Source organism: Trichechus manatus, unplaced genomic scaffold (genome assembly GCF_000243295.1).
Source record: "Trichechus manatus latirostris isolate Lorelei unplaced genomic scaffold, TriManLat1.0 scaffold00197, whole genome shotgun sequence".
NCBI classification, from domain to species: Eukaryota; Metazoa; Chordata; class Mammalia; order Sirenia; family Trichechidae; genus Trichechus; species Trichechus manatus.
Window position 1 is genome coordinate 3,702,896 of NW_004444133.1, and position 20,928 is coordinate 3,723,823.

Consider the following 20,928-nt stretch of genomic DNA (forward strand, 5'->3'; position numbering starts at 1 on the left):
GCCTTCTGGCCCTTGTCACTGGACTCCTGTACCTCGTTAGTCTCATTTGGTTTTACGGGGCTGTCCACTCCCAGGCTGAACAGTGAACCTCGGAGGTCACTTCACCACTGAGCTAAAAGGGTGTCTGAGGGCCATTCTCTCGGGGTAGTAGGCCAGTAAATCTCTTAGGCCAGTAAATCTGGTCTTTTTTATTTTTATTATTATTATTATTTTTTTTCACAAACAACCCTTGTTGGGAGCAAAGTTCTGATACTTTCTCTCTTTCACCATTTAAGTGCCGTGCTGTCCATCTGGTCTGACAGTAACCCAGGTCACCCAGTCGGTCATCAACGTGAGCTGGACTCCTGGGACTGGGGCTCAAACCTATGTGGCAGTGCTGGAGTCACACGCTGGACAGTCTAAGTGTCACACTCATGAAAACCACTGCCTCCTGGGATGCATCACATGTGGCATCAATTACACGGTGTAAATTTTGATCTTAAGAAGTAGACACACTTACAAATTGCTTAAAAATAGCCGTTATTTGCCTAGTAAACTTGGTAGCTATCACTGATAGCACTTAGAACAAAGAATCCCTGAGATTAATCATCAAATGCTGTTGTATAGGTAACTTTCCCTAAATTCGGTGGACAAAACAGGGGTCACAAATTCAAATGCCTGCAGGAAAAGGTAGTCATCAAGAACAGAGAAGATCAAACGCTACAATGCAAGCATGGTGATCAATAAGGGCAGAACTTGGTACCAGGGATCTATATTATAGGGAGTGGTGAAGACCAAGTAAACTTCACTGTGCATGCCCCCAACCAAAGTTGAAAGCTGCTACTCAGCCATTGGTTGACAAGACATCACAGAGCTGTCAGATGTTCCAAAACATCAAAAGAAGCCAAAAGTCCAACTTTTTATGAAAAATCACCCATTTTTTTAAATGCTGGCAATTAAGGTAAACATTACTAATGTTCCTCAATATCTGGCTCTTCTCTTTTTCTGGACACTTGTTAGACTGTACCTCCTGGCCCCTGACAGTAGTAACAGTAGGTGACAAGAAACCAAAACTAAAAAATAAAAAACAAAACCCCGTTGCCATCGAGTCGATTCTGGCTCATGGTGACCCTATAGGACAGAGTAGAACTGCCCCATAGAGTTTCCAAGGAGCACCTGGTGAATTTGAACTGCTGATTTTTTAGTTAGCAGCCGTAGCTCTTAACCACTACACCAAGAGGGTTTCCAGGTGACCAGAATCAGCTGATAAAATGTGGACAGAAACAATGAGTGTCCCTTCTGAGACAAGGCAATGAAAAGCCTATGGAAAATTCCTCAAACAAGAACGCCATAATTTCCAGAAAGCACAGATAAAAGATGGTAGAGCCTCCATTAACCTGGTTCTCTAAGCGACTACATAGTGCAAAGCCTCCCAAAGATGTGGGTTGGATGGGTCCCAGGAGTGAGAAAACATCTTTCTTCCATTAACTCACTGACATTTTGGAGTTGATGTTTCAGTAATAAATTCTTGCCTTCCATGGGGGAGACTCTAATTTGATTTCTGGCCAATGCACTACATGTGCAGCCGCAACCTATTAGTGGAGACATGCATGTTGCTATGATGCTGAACAGATTTCAGTGGTGCTTCCAGACTAAGACAGATTAGGAAGAAATACTTGGAGATCTCCTTCTAAAAATCAGCCAGTGAAAACCCTACAGATCACAACAGTTCAATCTGCAACAGACCATGGGGATGCCATAGAACTAGGCAGTTTTCATTCCTTTGTGCATGGGGGTCACCATGAGTCAGGGGTCACCTTGACAGCAGCTAGCAACAGCCTCAATGAAACCTAGACTAATGTGATTTATACAGAAATCAACTTTAGAAACACTACTGAGCAAAATGAACTGTACAAATAAGCAGGCCCCCAGATTTTTTACCTGTACGTTTAGAGTACAAAAACCAAAACCAAACCCATTTCCAATGAGTTGACTCCAACTCATAGCAACTCCATTTGTTACAGAGTAGAACTGATCCACAGTGTTTTCTTAGCTGTAATCTTTATGGAAGCAATTTGCCAGGCCTTTCTGCTGCTGAGCTGTAGGGTGGGTTCGAAATGCCAACCTTTAGATTGCAGCCAATCACAAATCACCTATACACCCAGGCTCCTTATTTAGTGTACAAACCAAAAAAAAACCAAACCTGTTACCATCAAGTGGATTTCAACTCATAGCGACCCTGTAGGACAGAGGAGAACTGCCCCATAGGGTTTCCAAGGAGTGTCTGGTAGATTCGAACTGCTGACCTTTTGGTTAGCAGTGAGCTATTAACTACTGCGCCACCAGGGCTCTATTTAATGTACCGGTGTCCCGTAAATAGTTATTATTAATGACACTGGGCAAATAGTTGTTTAATGGTTACAGTATTAAATTCAGTCAAGCTCTTGTTCTTTTCACTATTCTACTAAGACATGCGCAATATATAAGCGCTATCTCAAATATCAATAAAAGTGCCAAGTTCCAAGCTTATAGTCCTCATTTAAAACTACATTCTGCACATCCCACCAACTTTGTCATTTGAATTTTGTTAATGATACTTTAAAAATAAAATATGAAATTATTTTGTAGGTTAGTATTTAAGGAGGATGAAAACATTTCACAAAATATCAAGTGAAATGAAGTAAGTACAAACTATCATGTTCAAAATTAGCCATTTTTGTAAATGTAAATATTCAGAAAGTGAGCATCACCAAGTGTTAACTCTTGGTCACGGGATAACTGAAGATTAAAAATAAATTTTTAAAATTTCATTCAGCATGTTTCTATTTTATAAATTTTTAAAGTAAGTGAAAGCTGTTATATTAAAACATAAACTATGTAATACTATGTAATACTATTAAACCTTTAGAGGTAAATAGTTTCATCCAACATGTTTCTCTGCATAATCCATAAATTGGCTGTTGGATTAGAAAATAGCCCTAAACAAGCAACATTTAAAATAAGAAATTTACCTAGAAAATTGGTTGATCATCAAACTAGAACTCAGTATTCCAGACAGAAAGGGATCATCAGGAAAAAGGCTGTAAAGAAATGGCCTTATTATGATGTAGGTGGAAAACACCTTTTTATAAAAATGATTTCTTGCAGCCTTATGCGAAAGATCAAGACTCGAATTGGGGCCAAAAAAACTTGACTTCCTTACCAATCTGATGTATATCAAAGAGCAAATGAAAGCAGTGGGTTGTAGGAACAAAGCGAGGGGGAAACAAGCAACTCCTGAAATTGTGTCATAAAATTGAGGAGGAAATAAAATCAAGATAGTTTCCGGAAAACCATAGGTATTCAGTAAAAAAATTAATTGAACTGACCAATCAATCAAGGGTAAAATGAATCTCTAAGGAAAATATATTTTGCATTCATGTATTTAAGAGAGTTCTAAACTGAAGGTTCTGGAAAAAACAGATGGTTGAAAAACATGGGGAAACTGCAAAACTACCAGGGTAAATGCATTTAAATTATAAAAATAAAAACCATATTTTCCTTATTAAACTGCTTACAATAAGATTATGAGTATTTTAAGAACAAAAAGTCAAGGAAAGAAAACCAATAGGAATAGGGATTTGTCTGAAAGAAATTTTTTTTTGTCTAAAGATTTTTTGTCTGGAAGAAAGAAAAACAGGCAACAATGCTTCTTGAGAATCCTAATTATTGGTATCAGTTGACAATAGTGCTTCCTACTTGCTTAACATTCATGAAGTTCTCGAAACCTTCTGTGTGACTTTTGGGATATAGACACTCACCTTGGGAGCAAAATGTGAGGGTTGTTGTTGGGTGTCTCTGAGTCCATTTTGACTTATAGTGACCCCATGTGACAGCCACTTGGGCTCCTTTGAGATAGTTTTAGGGGTTCTCAAATTACGAGAAGAATCTGGGGGAGGTAAAGTGAAAGTTGAAGCACACAACCTTTAAGTCTAAAAGAGACTTAAAGAGAGGGCTGACAGAGAAGAAATAGCCTTTCATTCTCACAAAAATAACATTTTAAAAGAAATGATCAGGTACTTATCAAATACCATCTCTGGCACAAACGTACGATCATTGGTAAATATAATGAAATATATAGAAGACATATTGGGTAAAATGAAAATCCTTACAATTCTTGGCCATTCAGGTCTATAAAATCAAAGTAAATTTTTACATTTACCAACGTAACCTTTAATAAATCATCATTTTTTTCATATCAGAAAAATATTAAAGGAAAAGGGAAATTTTATTCAAAAACTTCTGAGTGTCTTTCTGCTATGTCCATATAATACCACTCCTTGTTATTAGCCAGTTTCTTCACTGAAGAAGTCTTGTATGCAAATTCAAGTAGAAATATAGCTTCTGATTTTGGTTTTGCTTAACATTCGTAAAGTTCACAAACCCCTCGTGTTATCACAAGAAGCTTGTTTAGGAAGGAAAAATGATACCATGCAAAGCTGAGGAAGAGACTAAGTTACGCTTGACTCTTATACAGGTCCATCATATTGCACAACTCCAGTGGTTGCCATTTACATTGTTTTCTCTGTATGCCCCAGACAATGCCCATCATCATAAAATACAAAGTGAATGGTAGATCGTAATGTACATAGCAATGATATGTTCTTCATATGTGCTGCCTTGGTCTACTTAGAACAGTGGTTAATGGATAATTGTTGAATTGGAATTTAATTTAATGAAGTCAGGTAAGGAGCAAAGGTATGGGTTAGTGGAGCTTAACTATGAAAAGGAATCCTTGAGTGGTGCAAACTGTTAATGGAAGTTCAAGTCCACCCAGAGGCACATCAGAAGAAAGGCCTGGTGATCTACTTCCAAAAAATCAACCATTGAAGACTCTGTGGAGCACAGTTCTATTCTGACACACATGAGGGTCACCAAGAATTAGCATCGACTCATTGGTAACTGGTACTGGTACTACTGGTGTACTATGAAAAACGTGAATTTACAGCACAGGTTTCTGAATGAAACAGGCCCTGATTTAGAATCCTAACTACGATTCCATGGTTACATAGCATTAGTTGGGTTACTTAACTTCTCTTTTTATTTGCTGTTATTTGAGATGAGTAATAAATATAATTCAGGGTAATTTCCCAAGAAGTTATTTCTCAAGTTACTTCTCAGACTACTTCTCAAAAAGTAAACGGAAATAACATATTAAATAGCGTGATGCCTGGAAAAGAGAATGTGCCCCAAAACATTAGCTCCTTTCCTCCTTGCTTATCCCTACAGAATGCCTGTATTCTTTTTTTTTTTTGAAAGTAAGTTATTCTTTATTAATCTATATATTTCCTATACAAGGTATTTTCTTTTTTACTTTTTTTAAAATTGTACTTTCGATGAAGGTTTACAGAACAAATAGGCTCTCATTAAACAGTTAGTACACACATTGTTTTATGACATTGATTAACAACCCCATGACATGTCAACTCTCTCCCCTCTCGACCTTGGGTTCCCTATTACCAGGTTTCCTGTCCCCTCCTGCCTTCTAGCCCTCGTCCCTGGGCTGTTGTACCCCATTAGTCTCGTTTTGTTTTATACGGCTATCTAATCTTTGGCTGAAGGGGGATCCTTGGGAGTGACTTCATTACTGACCTAAAAGGGTGCCCGGGGGCCATACTATTGGGGTTTCACCAGTCTCTGTCAGGCCAGTAAGTCTGGTGTTTTTTTGTGAGTTAGAATTTTGTTCCACATTTTTCTCCAGCTCTGTCTGGGACCCTTTATTGTGATCCCTGTCAGAGCAGTCAGCTGTGGTAGATGGGCACCAGCTGGTTGTACTGGACTCAGTCTGGTGGAGGTCGTGGTAGTTGTGGTCCCTTAGTTCTTTAGATGAATCTTTCCCTTGTAGCTTGTTTTCTTCATTCTCCCTTGCTCCTGAAGGGGTGAGACCAGTGGAGTATCTTAGATGGCTGCTCACAGGCTTTTAAGACCCCAGACGCTACTCACCAAGGTAGAGTGTAGAACATTGTCTTTATAAAGTATGTTATGCCAATTGAGCTAGATGTTCGCTGAGACCATGGTCCCCCCAGCCCTCCGCCTAGCAATTCAGTCCCTCAGGGAGTTTGGATATGTCTGTGGCGCTTCCATGACCTTGTCTTGTACAAGCTTGCCTTGTCCTGGCTTCCTCAGTATTCTGTACTGTCTCACCCTTCACCCAAGATACCACTTATCTATTGCCTATTTAGTATTTCCCCCCCACCCCTCCCATCCCTGGTAACCAACAAAGATCATTTCTTTTTGTGTATAAACCTTTTCATGAGTTTTTACAGTAGTGGTCTCATACAATATTTATCCTTTTGTGACTGACTTATTTCACTCAGCAGAATGTCCTCCAGTTTCATCCATGTTATGAGATGCTTCACAGACTCACTGTTGTTCTTTCTCATTGCACAGTACTCCATTGTGTGTATGTACCATAGTTTGTTTATCCACTCATCTGTTGATGGGCATCTAAGTTGTTTCCATCGTTTTGCTATTGTGAACAGTGCTACAATGAACATGGGTGTGCGTATGTCTATTCATGTGACAGCTCTTATCTCTCTTAGATATATTCCTAGGAGTGGGATTGCTGAATCATATGGTATTTCTATTTCTAGCTTTCTAAGGAAGCGCCATATCATTTTCCAAAATGGTTGTATCATTTTGCATTCCCACCAGCAGTGCATAAGAGTTCCGATCTCCCCACCGGCCTCTCCAACATTTGTTATTTCCAGTTTTTTTGATTCGTGCCAGTAATGCTGGGGTGAGATGTTATCTCATTGTGGTTTTAATTTGCATTTCCCTAACGGCTAGTGATTGTGAGCATTCCCTCAGGTGTCTGTTGGCCTCTCGAATGTCTTCTTTGGTGAAGTGTCTGTTCATTTCTTTTGCCCAATTTTTAATTGGGTTATTTGTCTTTTTGTTGTAGACGTGTTGGATTTTCTTGTAGATTATAGAGATTGGACTTTTGTCTGACTTGTAGTATCCAAAAATTTTTTCCCAGTCTGTAGGTTCTGTTTTTAGTCTTAGTGAAGTCTTTGAAGAGCATTAGTATTTAATTTTTAGAAGATCCCAGTTATCTAGCTTATCTTCTGGAATTTGTGTATTGTTGGTTATGGTTTGTATCCTGTTAATGCCATGTATTAGGGCCTCTAGCGTTGATCCTATTTTTTCTTCTATGAACTTTATAGTTTTTGGTTTTGTATTTAGGTCTTTGATTCATTTTGAATTAGTTTTTGTATATGGTGTGAGGTATGGGTCCTGTTTCATTTTTTTGCAGATGGACATGCAGTTTTGCCAGCACCATTTGTTAAAAAGACTGTCTTTTCCCCATCTGATGGACTTTGGGCCCTTGTTGAAGATCAGGTGACCATAGGTGGATGGACTTACATCTAGGTTCTCAATTCTGTTCCATTGGTCAATGTATCTGTCATTGTACCAGTACCAGGCTGTTTTGACTACTGTAGCTGTCTAGTAGGTTCTGAGATCAGGTAGTGTGAGTCCTCCTACTTTAGAATGCCTGTATTTTGCTGAGCAAATCTGATTACTTTTGTCACCAGATGCAGTTAAAATAACTGGAGATCTTTCGTTTGTTTCAGTCACTGGAGCTCAGCCAGTAACTGGACTGTTTTTTAGTAAAATTAGTAAGAAGTGAATTCTATTCACTCATAGCAGAGGAAGCCATTAAGGGTTGCCTTTCCATCAAAAAGATAATATTTATTTAGGTAATCATATCACTCCTACTCAAAGCTGCATAACTATTCAAACATCCTTTATTTTCTTAATTTATCTCCTTGGAGTTCTGCTTTATCTACAGGGTGGTTGTGCCAGACAATAGGAAATTGTGTTGAATGCAGTTTCTTGGTACTTCTGACATGAATAAATATTGGACTGGTTGGAACAGTGCTAACACCAGAATTCCAAATACTTCCTTACACGCCATCCAAACAAGCATTAAGAATTTTTATGGTTTTATGTGTATATTTTTTCCACTGTGTAATGTTTCCATTTGACTGTATGATGAACAAACACAGTTAGTTAAAAAAAAAAAAATTCCTAGCAATGTTGCCTGAATCAGAAAATTTAATTGTGTGTTGTGTTTAAAATTATATCTAATTTTCAAAATGAATCTGTGCATTTTACTACCAAAAGGATATAAGTACTTAATGCCAAATAATAGACCACTTCAGTCAATCCAGTGGAGAGGAAGTTCATGTATTCATTAAAATCCTATTTACTGATTGCTTGGCTATAGCTAGTCTTCACTCTTAAAGTATTTTTGCACTGTAACATAGAAAGATCATGGGAAAATAAAATGAATAAAATAATGATACATACAGTCAAACCTGCAAAAGCCAGAGCCTGTGTAAGGCAGAAACTGCTAGTGAAGAAAAACTCATTGTGTGTTTATGAGGTAAGATTCTTAATAGAGAGCAATAGAAAAGCAGTCAGACTGCCTCCTGTCAAAGGTGGAAAACTTGTGAGACCTGGAAAAACAAGGCAGTCCAGTTGAGTTCCTGCTCTCACAGATTTCACTGTATTACCAATTCCTTTAGTGTTCTACTTCTAAGTAAGAGTATGCAAATCAGAGCTCATCATGCCCAATCAATGTTATATTACACTGGTACAACTCCCTAGTGTTTAATAAGGACCCTGTGACTCAAGTATTGTCTGTGTCATGACTATCATATAAGAATACATGATAGAGAAGCTAAAGTTGGAATCACTAGTTAGGAAAACAAAAGTGTTGTGTGATAATAACAACCAAAGTAAATTGATAATGGCTCTTTAGGCAGAAAAAGAAAAACAATAGAAGGAGGAATAATTTGGTGACTATTAACAAGCAAAAGAGCGAAGGTCTCTCTTCTTCATTTTCCTCTTCCCTCCTCTTTCCTTCCTGAATAATACAGTCAGTGTCTGTCAGTTTGTCCTATGGTGGGGGCTTGTGTGTTGCTGTGATGCTGGAAGCTATGCCACCAGTATTCAAATACCAGCAGGGTCACCCACGGTGGACAGGTTTCAGATGAGCTTCCAGACTAAGATAGATTAGGAAGAACAGCTGGCGATCTATGTCTGAAAAGAATAAGCCAGTGAAAACCTTATGAACAGCAACAGAACATTGTCTAATATAGTGCTGGAAGATGAGCCCCTCAGGTTGGAAGGCACTCAAAACATGACTAGGGAAGAGCTGCCTCATCAAAGTAGAGTCAACCTTAATGACATGGATGGAGTCAAGCTTTCAGGACCTTCATTTGCAGATGTGGGATGACTCCAAATGAAAAGAAACAGCTGCAAATGTCCATTAATAATAGGAATGTGGAATGCACGAACTATGAATCTAGGAAAATTGGCAATTGTCAAAAATGAAATGGAACCCATAAACATAGATATTCCAGGCATTATTGAGCTGAAATGGACTGGTATTGGCCATTTTGAATCAGACAATCATATAGTCTGGTATGCCGGAAATGACAATTTGAAGAGGAATGGCTTTGTAGATCTATCCTGAAGTATAACACTGTCAGCGATAGGATAATATCCATACACCTACAAGGAAGATCAGTTATTATGACTATTATTTAAATTTACGCACCAACCACTAAGATCAAAGATGAAGAAATTGAAGGTTTTTACTAACTTCTGCAGTCTGAAATTGATCAAACATGCAATCAGGATGCATTAATAATTACTGGTGATTGGAATGCAAAAGTTGGAAACAAAGAAGAAGGACAGATAGTTGGAAAGTATGACCTTGGTGATAGAAGTAATGCCAGAGATCACGTGATACAATTTTGCAAGACCAACAACTTCTTCATTGCAAGCACCTGACAACATAAATGGTGACTATACACATGGACCTCACCAGATGGAATACACAGGAATTAAATTGGACAACTTCTGTGGAAAGAGATGATGGAAAAGCTCAATATAATCAGTCAGAACAAGGAAAGGGACCAACTGGGGAATAGACCATCAATTGCTCATTTGCAAGTTCAAACTGAAGCTGAAGAAAATTAGAACAAGTCTACAAGAGCCAAAGTATGACCTTAAGTATATCCCATCTGAATTTAGAGACCATCTCAATAGTAGACTTAAAGTGTTGATCATTAATGATCGAAGACCAGACAAGTTGTGGAATGATATCAAGGACATCATACTTAAAGAAAGAAAAGGTCATTAAAAAGACAGGAAAGAAAGAAAAGACCAAAATGGATGCCATAAGAGACTCTGAAACTTGCTCTTGAATGTTGAGTAGTTAAAACGAATGGAAGAAATTATGAAGTAAAAGAGCTGAACAGAAGATTTCAAAGGGCTGCTCGAGAAGACAAAGTAAAGTATTATAATGACATATGCAAAGACCTGGACTTAGAAAACCAAAAAGGAAGAACACACCCAGCATTTCTCAAGCCAAAAGAACTGAATAAAAAGATTCAAGCCTCGAGTTGAAATATTGAAGGATTCTATGGGGGAAAGTATTAAATGATGCAGAAAGCGTCAAAAGAAGATGGAAGGAATTCAGGGTCACTATACCAAAAAGAATTGGTCGAAGTTCAACCATTTCAGGAGGTAGCATATGATCAGGAACCGATGGTACTGAAGGAAGAGGTACAAGCTACACCGAAGGCATTGACAAAAAATAAGGCTCCAGGAATTGACGGAATACCAGTTGAGATGTTTCAACAAACAGATGCAGTGCCGGAAGTGCTCACTTGTCTATGCCAAGAAATTTGGAAGATAGCTACCTGGCCAACCAACTGGAAGAGATCCATATTTATGCTTATTCCAAAGAAAGGTGATCCAACTGAATGTGGAAATTATTGAACAATATCATTAATATTACACACAAATAAAATTTTGCTGAGGATCATTCAAAAGTGGCTGCATGGACAGGGAACTGCTGGAAATTCAAGCTGAATTCAGAAGAGGAAATGGAACCAGGAATATCATTGCTGATGTCAGATGGATCCTGGCTGAAAGCAGAGAATACCAGAAAGAGGCTTACCTGTGTTTCATTGACTATACAAAGGCGTCCAACTGTGTGGATCATAACAAATTATGGATAACATTGTAAAGAATAGAAATTCCAGAACACGTAATTGTGCTCATGAGGAACCTATACATAGATTAAGAGGCAGTCATTTGAACACAAGTTAGGAAATGTATGCATCAGGGTTGTATCCTTTCACCATGCTTATTCAATCTGTATGCTGAGCAAATAATCTGAGAAGCTAGACTACATGAAGAAGAACGCAGCATCAGGATTGAAAGAAGACTCATCAACAACCTGCATTATGCAGATGATATCACCTTGCTTGCTGAAAGTGAAGAGGACTTGAAGGACTTACTGGTGAAGATCAAAGACCACAGCCTTCAGTATGGATTACACCTCAACATAAAGAAAACAAAATCCTCACAACTGGACTAAGAAGCAACATCATGATAAATGGAGAAAAGATTGAAGTTGTCAAGGATTTCATTTTACTTGAATCCACAATCAACACCCATGGAAGCAGCAGTCAAGGAATCAAACAATGTATTTCATTGGGCAAATCTTCTGCAAAAGACCTCTTTAAAGTGTTAAAAAGCAAAGGTGTCACCTTGAAGACTAAGATGCACCTGACTCAAGCCGTGGTGTTTTCAATCACCTCATCTGCATGTGAAGGCTGGACGATGAATAAGGAAGACGGAAGAAGAACTGATGCCTTTGAATTATGGTGTTGGCAAAGAATGTTGAATATACCGTGGACTGCCAAAAGAATGAACAAATCTGTCTTGGAAGAAGTGCAGCCAGAATGCTTCTTAGAAGCAAAGATGGTGAGACTTCATCTCACATACTTTGGACATGTTGTCAGGAGGGATCAGTCCCTAGAGAAGGACATTGTACTTGGTAAAGTAGAGGGTCAGTGAAAAAGAGGAAGACCCTCAACGAGATGGATTGACACAGTGTCTACAACAATGGGCTCAAGCATAACAATGATTGTATGAATGGTGCAGGACTGGACAGTGTTTCACTCAGTTGCATATAGGGTCACTATGAGTAGGAACTGACTCACCAGCACCTAACAACAACAAATTCTCTGAAGTTGGGTAGAACAAGTTAAGAATCTACATGGAGACATAGCTCTGTGTGGAGTGCTGGAGTCCAAGCAAGGTGAGGAGGGCATCTCCACGTCTTTGGAGGGACCAGTGTAGGGTATTAAAGTCCAAGAAAAGGGAGAAAGAAATCCATGGGGCAGGGTGTATCTGGAGTGGGGAGTCAGAGCCTAAACAGGGTAGAAGGAAGTAGTTCATGAGGAAGGGTGGCCTGGTGCAGGGTTTCAGGGCCTAAGCAGGGTTTCTAGGAAAACTTGTCATTAGATCTTAGAGTCCAAGTGGAATGATGACGGTGTCCATGTTTCTAATTATCATTCTCCACTTAAAGAAACTAGTGTTCCCTGGAGAAATGACTGAATGCAGAGCTTGGGCAAGGAGAATACAAGATGAGCTTGGAACATCATTTTGTGCCAGAAAGCAAGTAAGTGCTCAAAGAATGATGGAGATATATCAAAATTTTAGAGAATCCACCTTGAAGGGTCTCCCACTGGACAGACGTGGACAAATTAAGCATCAAAGTAAATGATAATAGTGAAGTCTTATGATTCATTGAATAATATAAGAAACCATGAGGCCATATTGATAAACAAAAAAGCAATAAATTGAAAGTTTGACGAAAAACAAAATATATAATTCAAAATACTTCTGCAAAATATATTTACTAATTATCAAAAGAAAAAAATAACTTTACAGTGTAGAAGCCTAGTATTGGGACAAATTAAAATCATGTGCCATGTAATAGAATTCAATACGTAGAATGTGGCATTACCTCTGTGATATTCTCCCAAAGATGCATAACCTGAATCTAATCATGAGGAAACACTAGAAAAACCCAAACTAATGGACAGTCTACAAAATAATAGGCCTGTAATCTTCAAACATAGGGTCGCTATGCATCGGAATAGACTCGACCGCAATGGGTTTTTATAATTTTCAAAATTGTCATAGAGATTAAAGAGATGTGAAAACAAAATGCAACATATGATTCTGAACCGAAACCTTTTTCTATAAAGTTCAATATTGAGTCAATTGTCAAAACTTGAATGGCATCTGAGGTTTAAATGGTAGAAATGTATCAGTGCTAATTTCCTGATGTCGGTGGTTGTATCATGGTTATATAAGAGAAGGTCTTTGTAAAAAACTTAAACTAAAGAGTTTGGAGGAGGTGGGCATGAGGTTGGCAACTTTTTCTCAGTTCAGGGGAAAAGTTCTTTGTGCTATACTTTCAGCATTTCTGTAACTTGGAGATTGTTTTAAAATTAACATTTTTTTTTCAGAGCAAAGATCTTCTAGCCTAATTTATGAGGCAATGGACTCAGAATGCATTGACATAGGTGTTAAACAACAACCAGTCAATCAATCAATACTGATCTATTGAGCGACCACTCTTGATCCAACACAGTCTACATGACAAGACATGGCTACAGTTTACCCAGAAGTAAGAAAGCTGATCATCTGATAAGAAAATAGTGACAATGCCTGCAATAGGTAGTCAAGAAGAAAGTGACCTGGGTGGACTGGAAAGGGTCCAGGTGAGAACATCAGTGTAGGTAGTGTTCCAGAATGAAGAGGAAGCATGGTATAAGCATGGGATAGTCAGAGGACCAATTATTTTTTCTTTTTATTGTGCTTTAGGTGAAAGTTTACAGCTCAAGTTAATTTCTCATTCAAAAATTTACACACATATTGTTTTGTGACATTGGTTGCAATCCCCACAATGTGACAGCACTCTCCCCCTTTCCATCCTGGGTTCCCTGTGTCTATTTGTCCAGTTCCTGTCCGTTTCTGCCTTCTCATCTTGCTTTTGGACAGGAGCTGCCCATTTGGTCTCGTATATTTGATTGATGTGTGTAATGTGTTATTTTTTGTTTTATAGGCCTGTCTAATCTACGTCTGAAAAGTGGGCTTTGGGAATAGTTTCAGTTCTGGGTTAGCAAAGGGTCCAGGGGTCATAGCTCTGGGGGCTCCTCTAGTCTTTGTCAGACCAGTAAGTCTGATCTTTTTACGTGAATTTGAATTCTGTTCTACAATTTTCTCCTGCTCTGTCCGGGACTCTCTGTTGTGTTCCCTGTCAGGACAGTCATTGGTGGTAGCCGGGAACCAGCTAGTTCTTCTGGTCTCAGGCTGGTGGAGTCTCTGGTTCATGTGGTCCTTTAGTCCTCTGGGCTAATATTTTCCTTGTGTCTTTGATTTTCTTCATTCTCTGAGGACCAATTTGACAACAAACAAAATGTTTGCAATGGAAAGTAGTAGAAGATAAAGCAAAGGCAGACATGGGTCTGTGAAAGCCCTAGAAAGGTATTTGAACTTTATATGACAGAAAAGGGAGAATGAGAACATCTAGGAGGCAGTTGTATTAATGAAGATATGAGATGAGAAATGACAGAACTGGAAGGAGAAAATAAAGAGAAATCCTGAGAAAAACACCTAGAACTGGTGACAAACAGGCCACATTGTCTGTTAACCAAGCTGAAGTCTCATCATTCACTCATCTGAATATTTATACTGTATGTACTAAGTACTAAACACTGTGCTAGATGTGGGGATGCAGTGGTTAGCAAAACAGACATGGTCCCTGCTCCCATGGGCCTTACCACTTAGTTAACGTGGATAGGACTTAAATACTTATATCTAAAACCCAAACTCAAACCCACTGCTGTCCAGTTGATTCAGACTCCTATCCACCTGTCATGGATTGAATTGTGTCCCCCAGAAAATGTGTGTATCAATTTTGCTAGCCCATGATTCCCAGTGTTATGTGGTTGTCCTCCATTTTGTGATTGTAATTTTACGTTAAAGAGGATTAGGGTGGGATTGTAACACCACCCTTACCCAGGTCACATCCCTGATCCAATGTAAAGGGAGTTTCCCTGGGGTGTGGCCTGCACCACCTTTAATCTCTCAAGAGATAAAAGGAAAGGGAAGCAGGTAGAGAGTTGGTAACCTCACACCACCAAGAAAGCAGTGTCAGGAGCAAAGCGTGTCTTTTGGACCTGAGGTTCCTGTGCAGAGAAGCTCCCAGACCAAGGGAAGACTGATGACATGGACCTTCCTCCAGAGCCGACAGAGAAAACGTTCCCCTGGAGCTGACACCCTGAATTTGGACTCGTAGCCTACTGGACTGTGAGAGAATAAACTTCTCTTTGTTAAAGCCATCCACTCGTAGTATTTCTATTAGAGCAGCACTAGATGACTAAGACACCATTCTATAGGGTTTTCAAGGCTATAAGTCTTTACGGGAACAGACTGCCACATCTTTCTCCTGGAACAGCTGGTGGGTTCAAACCACTGACCTTTAGGTTAGCAGCTGACTGCTTTAACCACTGTGAAACCAGGCCTCTTTAAATAGTTATCTAGCAAATATTAAAATGGAAATATAACTTGGAGACTAAAGTGGAAGATAAGGAAGTTTCTTTGAGGAGGTGATTTTAAGTAGAAACCAGAAGAGGGAAGGAGACATAGCTAGATAAAGGAGTATGGAGGCAAAGATGGAGAGTTCCAGAAAAAGGGAAACGCAGGTATTGATATGGATTTTATTAAACTAGCTTAAAAGTTAAACAAAAAAACAAGACTGAGTAATTTATTTTTCAATGAATTATTTCTTCAAGGATTTTAAAATGTTTTTGTACATACAGTTTAACGATATTAAGGTACGTTGGTGAGGTGAGTAACACGCTATTCCAAGCAAAGGAATTACCCTGGCAGATAAAATCATTTAGGACAAATGTCTATAATCATCTTATTTTTTACTACATGTCGGCTAAGGTGATAGTTTTCAGTTATTTCTTTCATTAAATGCAGTTCTATTTAAAGCCCAATGTATAGAATAAATAAAAATGAAGCAATCACATTGAATACAAAGTGGGGAACCTAATATCCAGCCTCTTGTCCTGTCTTTGCAATTGATACGATCACCTACAAGGATCACAGTTGCAAAACCACTGGAACAAAGTATGATGTATACCTAGTGATGTATACCACTAAAAATATGTATTTTAAAAGATGTATTTTGAAGTGGAAAGGTATACAATAATAGGCATATGCCTGATCTCTTTTCCTGTTTCTATGCATTAATGTATCTGCATACAAACCACCCACATTTACATCTACGTAGACTTCGTTGGCCAAGTAGCATCTTTTTAATTAAAAAAAAATGTATTTTTTCTTTATCCAGAAAATTATCATCGCCTGGCACTGCTCTGTAGAAATATATATAGAGATAACATGTTTAGTATTCAACTGAAATACTTTCTGAATAAAATGAAAAATATATTAAAGTATTTTCTTCATCAAGTGGATATAATCTTGTGAAAATTTGGTTATATAGTCATTGCCTTTAGGAAATCTTGAAAATAAGTGAGATTCTTGCTCTAGAAAAGAGACCATTTAACTGGTTCTATATTTTAGGATCCAGGAGCAATTATAAATTATAAACTAAAGTTCCTCTAAATTTGATAAAATTAAAATAATTTCAGAATATTAAAATAACAGGACATTGAGAGACTATACTGAGAAATAAAATATTTAGTACAATTCAATTTCCTTTAATAAAGTACTTTCATTTTTAACAGGCATTGATAAAAATATAATTAAAGCCATGAGATATATTATTCTGTTCATTTATTTGATAAGACCTTAAAATTGAGTTGGAACTTTTAATTTTTTTAAGCCATCATTGGGAAATGCCAAAATACCTGCAGGTAAGTAAAAACAAAGCACTGTGCTAAAGAGAGTGCAAAATATCAGTAATTTTGAGGCACCGCAAAGTTTGTTTGTTTAATCATGCCACAAGTTGTGCTTCCAAAATCACAACTATAATTACATTGGCCACTCAGTTTCTTACCAGTACATGTTATCCAATTTCTACAGTTTCTTTGGTGCGTAATTCTTCTCCCTTATCAAGACCAGTACTTACCCATCAGGCAATCTTAATACTTGACCCTAGCTGTGAGTCTTAGCTGTTTGTATCACCCATGGACTCCTTATAGCACATAACTACTGTGGATAACGAGAATTGACTGTATTAGCAATCACACTGCCAAAGCAAGCCAAGGACTAGCGATACTTACCACCAGGGACTGGGCTGTAATTGCCATACAGCCGCGAGTTATCCAACTCCAGAATTCCATCTTTAAAGCCTGCTTCCTGGGACCAATTCCCACACTACCTTGACAGTTTCTTGAGAAGCTAAGCCTGAGTTTCTTGTGCAAACAATTCATTGATCAAGAAGTCTCAAGGAAAAGGGAGTAACTATAAGTTAGAGGGGGGAAAAAAAGCTATAAGCAATGATGTGGTCTCGGCTAGAGACTAACTTCAGACTGATTCCATGGAGCATTATGGAGCACAAATTGCACCACAGAGTTGGTTCCATCTTGAGCAAGGGAGCCAGTCTTTTGAATTACCCTGCCCTCATCAGTGAGTTCTCAGCCTCCAGCTGCTTGGGGAGGGAGTATAGGTGCAGAGTGGGCATGGGAGATAGGATTTAACACTCCATTTAATGGCTATGACTCAACCAAGGGCAATTCTCTTGAGAAGGAGTGGCTGTGAGTTTTTAGCAGCCAACACTCACAAATACTGAGGGACAGGTTCACCAGCCCAGTGAAGGAGATTTGGGCCACTGTATCGTTCAAACCAGGGTAAATCTTGAGAGTAAAGGACAGCTATTAATAATTATGTGAAGAAAACAGGTGTAAACCAAGACTGACCCAGGCAAACAGGAGTATATAATGATCCTACCTCCATCCGCATTGCTTCCATACACTATGGAACATGGTGCCAGGGGCCAGGTTTTTCTGAGAGACATGTGGCCTCCTCCTTGGGAGTACTGGGGATGAAAAATCCCATATCTCCTCTCTTGGTGTGAGGGTAGAGATAGAGGAGAAAATTGAGGGTCTGATTTCCTCTCCTCTTTTTCACTCCTCCTCATCGCCATCCCTCAGGACCAGAAGGGAGAGATTTGTTTCCTTTATTCTAAACTATTAAAGAGTTTTAAGCAGAAAAATAATATGATCATTCTTCATTTAAATATAAAACAAATACAAACTCATAACACAAAACTACACTTAGCCAATTGAACGTTTTTAAATTGTATGTCCAGAATCAAAAGGAAAAAGAATGCTCAATATTTTTTAATGGTTTAGAAGAGCCAAAGTTTCAACAAATGTTAAAAGATTAAGAAAATTGAGAAGAAATTTCTTTTATAAACACTGGATTCAAGAAACCAAAGGACCTGAAAGAGTTATGAAATATCAAAACACGTTTTAGAAGTTGCAAATGTGAAGGCATTTTTCAGTGTTTCCAATGTATAATTTTGTTAAGACATTTTTTCCCAGGAAAATTTTATTAGAAAACACAGCATAATAAAAAAAAAAAAACCTGATTTTCCAATTTATGAAAAATATACCTTTACAAAGAAAAAAAAGTATATTTAAAATTGTTTCCTGGAAGCTTCCTTAGAAACTAGGGAGAAGCAATTTCTGTTGAAGGCAACGATTCAAAACTTAATGTATAAGAGGTTAAGACAGAAGGGTACACATTTTGCAGCTTGCCTCCACATTTCAAGGCTTCATTTCAATAAATTATCAGAGTTCTTTTAGCCTAGGTGACAAATCACTGGACAAATGAAACTGACGATATCTTGATTTTGGGCAAATTAACTCATCAAATCTGAACAAGAAATTTTTTTTTTAAATTGAATTGACATATTTGCGATATTGGAGTGTAGAAATAATACTTAACAGCTTTATTGGGTCTAACTGGCAAACAAAAAACTGCGCATGTACAATTTTTGTCCTGTGAACACACCCACAAAACCATCACTGAACTCAAGATACTACCTGTATACATTATCCTGCCAAATTTCCTTGAGCCCCTTTGTAATCCATTTCCCTGCTCCTCTCTGGACCTAACTTCTCCCATCCCCGAACAACCTTGGATCTTCTCTCTATAGATAAGTTTGCATTTCCTAGAGTTTTATATAATTAGAATCATACAGTATGCACTCCTGTTTAGTCTGGCTTCTTTCACTCCACATAATTATTTTGAGATTCATTCAGTTGTTGCGTATGTCAATGATTTGTTCCTTTTTATTCCTTGGTAATATTCCATTAAATGGATATACTGCAATTTGTTTATTCATTCAACTATTTTTGGATGTTTGGATTATTTCCTGTTTTTGAATATTACAAATAAAGTGTTATGAACTTTTATGGGCAAGACTTTGTGTAGTCATTGCTTTCATTTCTCTACCTAGGAGTAGACTGGCTGGATTATATGCTAAGTTGGTGTTTAAACTTTTAAGACGTTATCACAGTTTTCCTAAATGATTATACCGTTTTACATCCCCATTAGCGAGTTAGGCAAATATTTTTTAGATATAATACCAAAACCATAAAATCTTATTAAATGCCATGCAATTTTTTAAAAGTTGAAAAATTGGATGTCATCAAAATTAAAACTTCTATTCTTCAATAAATACTGTTGAGATGACAAAGACAAGCTGCAGAATGGGTGGAAATATTTGCAAATCATATATCTGATAAAATACTTATATCCTGAATATATAAAGAACTCTCAAAACTCAGTAAGAAACAAATAACCCAATAAAATATGAATGAAATACTTAGACACTTAAACCAAGAAGATATACAGATGACAAATATGTACATGAAAAGATATGCAACATCATTACTCATTAGGAAAATGGAACTTAAAATCACAATAAGATATTACTGTCCACCATTAACATTATTTCAATTAGAGACTGACCATGTCCAGTATTGACAAAAGCATGGAAAAACTGGATCTTCCATAAACTGGTAGAAATACTATTTTAAATGTCTGTTGAGTTGATAATGGCGTGTCAGGTTCCTTATGAATTTTATACTTTTTACACCTCTGACACTGAATAGGCTTACCCACACTTCACTAACAGTGCTTTCTTCCTGAAAGAAAAATACAACTGATTTATACTCATGGAGCTTTTTTAGGTCTTATTTCATTACAGCTTGTGGTATTATTATCCACTTCCTTAATCTTGAAAAAATTTATTCTCTTTATTCTCTGAGATCACATTCTCCTCTTTTCTTCCCCTTCAGTTTTGACAGCCCCTTACTAGAATATTCTTCAGATTTTCCCTCTTTCCATTCCGTAAATATTGATATTCCTAGAGGTTCTGTCTTAAACTCTATCTTCCTCTCACTCCAAAGATTCCATAAGGCGTCTCACCTCATCCAGTCTCTATATTTCAACGGCCACATGCATTGATCATTTGCAAATGTGTATCCCCAACACAGGGCTGTCACTTGAGGTTCTCATTCCCTAATTTCACTAAAGTGTCCCACCAAATTTGTGTTAATATTCTTTCACTCCCTCCAAGTTTTCTTCCTCTGTGTTCCCTGTGACGGTTCATAAATTCTCTATTCACCCAGGTTCCTGAGACAAAAATCTGGACATTATCCTTTACATTTTCTTCTTTCTTGCCCCCTTATCCTTTTAACACTATTCCTTAAATAGTTCTCCTACTCTATCCTCTTCTCCATTTCCACTATCCTACCTCAGGCTCCCATCATTTTTTTTTTTCTTTTTATTGTACTTCAGGTGAAGGTTTACAGAACAAATAGTTTCTCATGAAACAGTAGTAAACATATTGTTTTATGACATTGGTTAACAACCCCACAACATGTCAACCCTCTAGCTTCTCACCTTTTTTTTGGTGAAAATACACATAGCCAAAGATACAGCATTTCAAAAATTTCTACATGCACAGTTCAGTAACATTGACTACGCTCTTCCAATTGTGCTGCTATTCTCACTTAAGATGAAGGCTTACAGAACAAAATA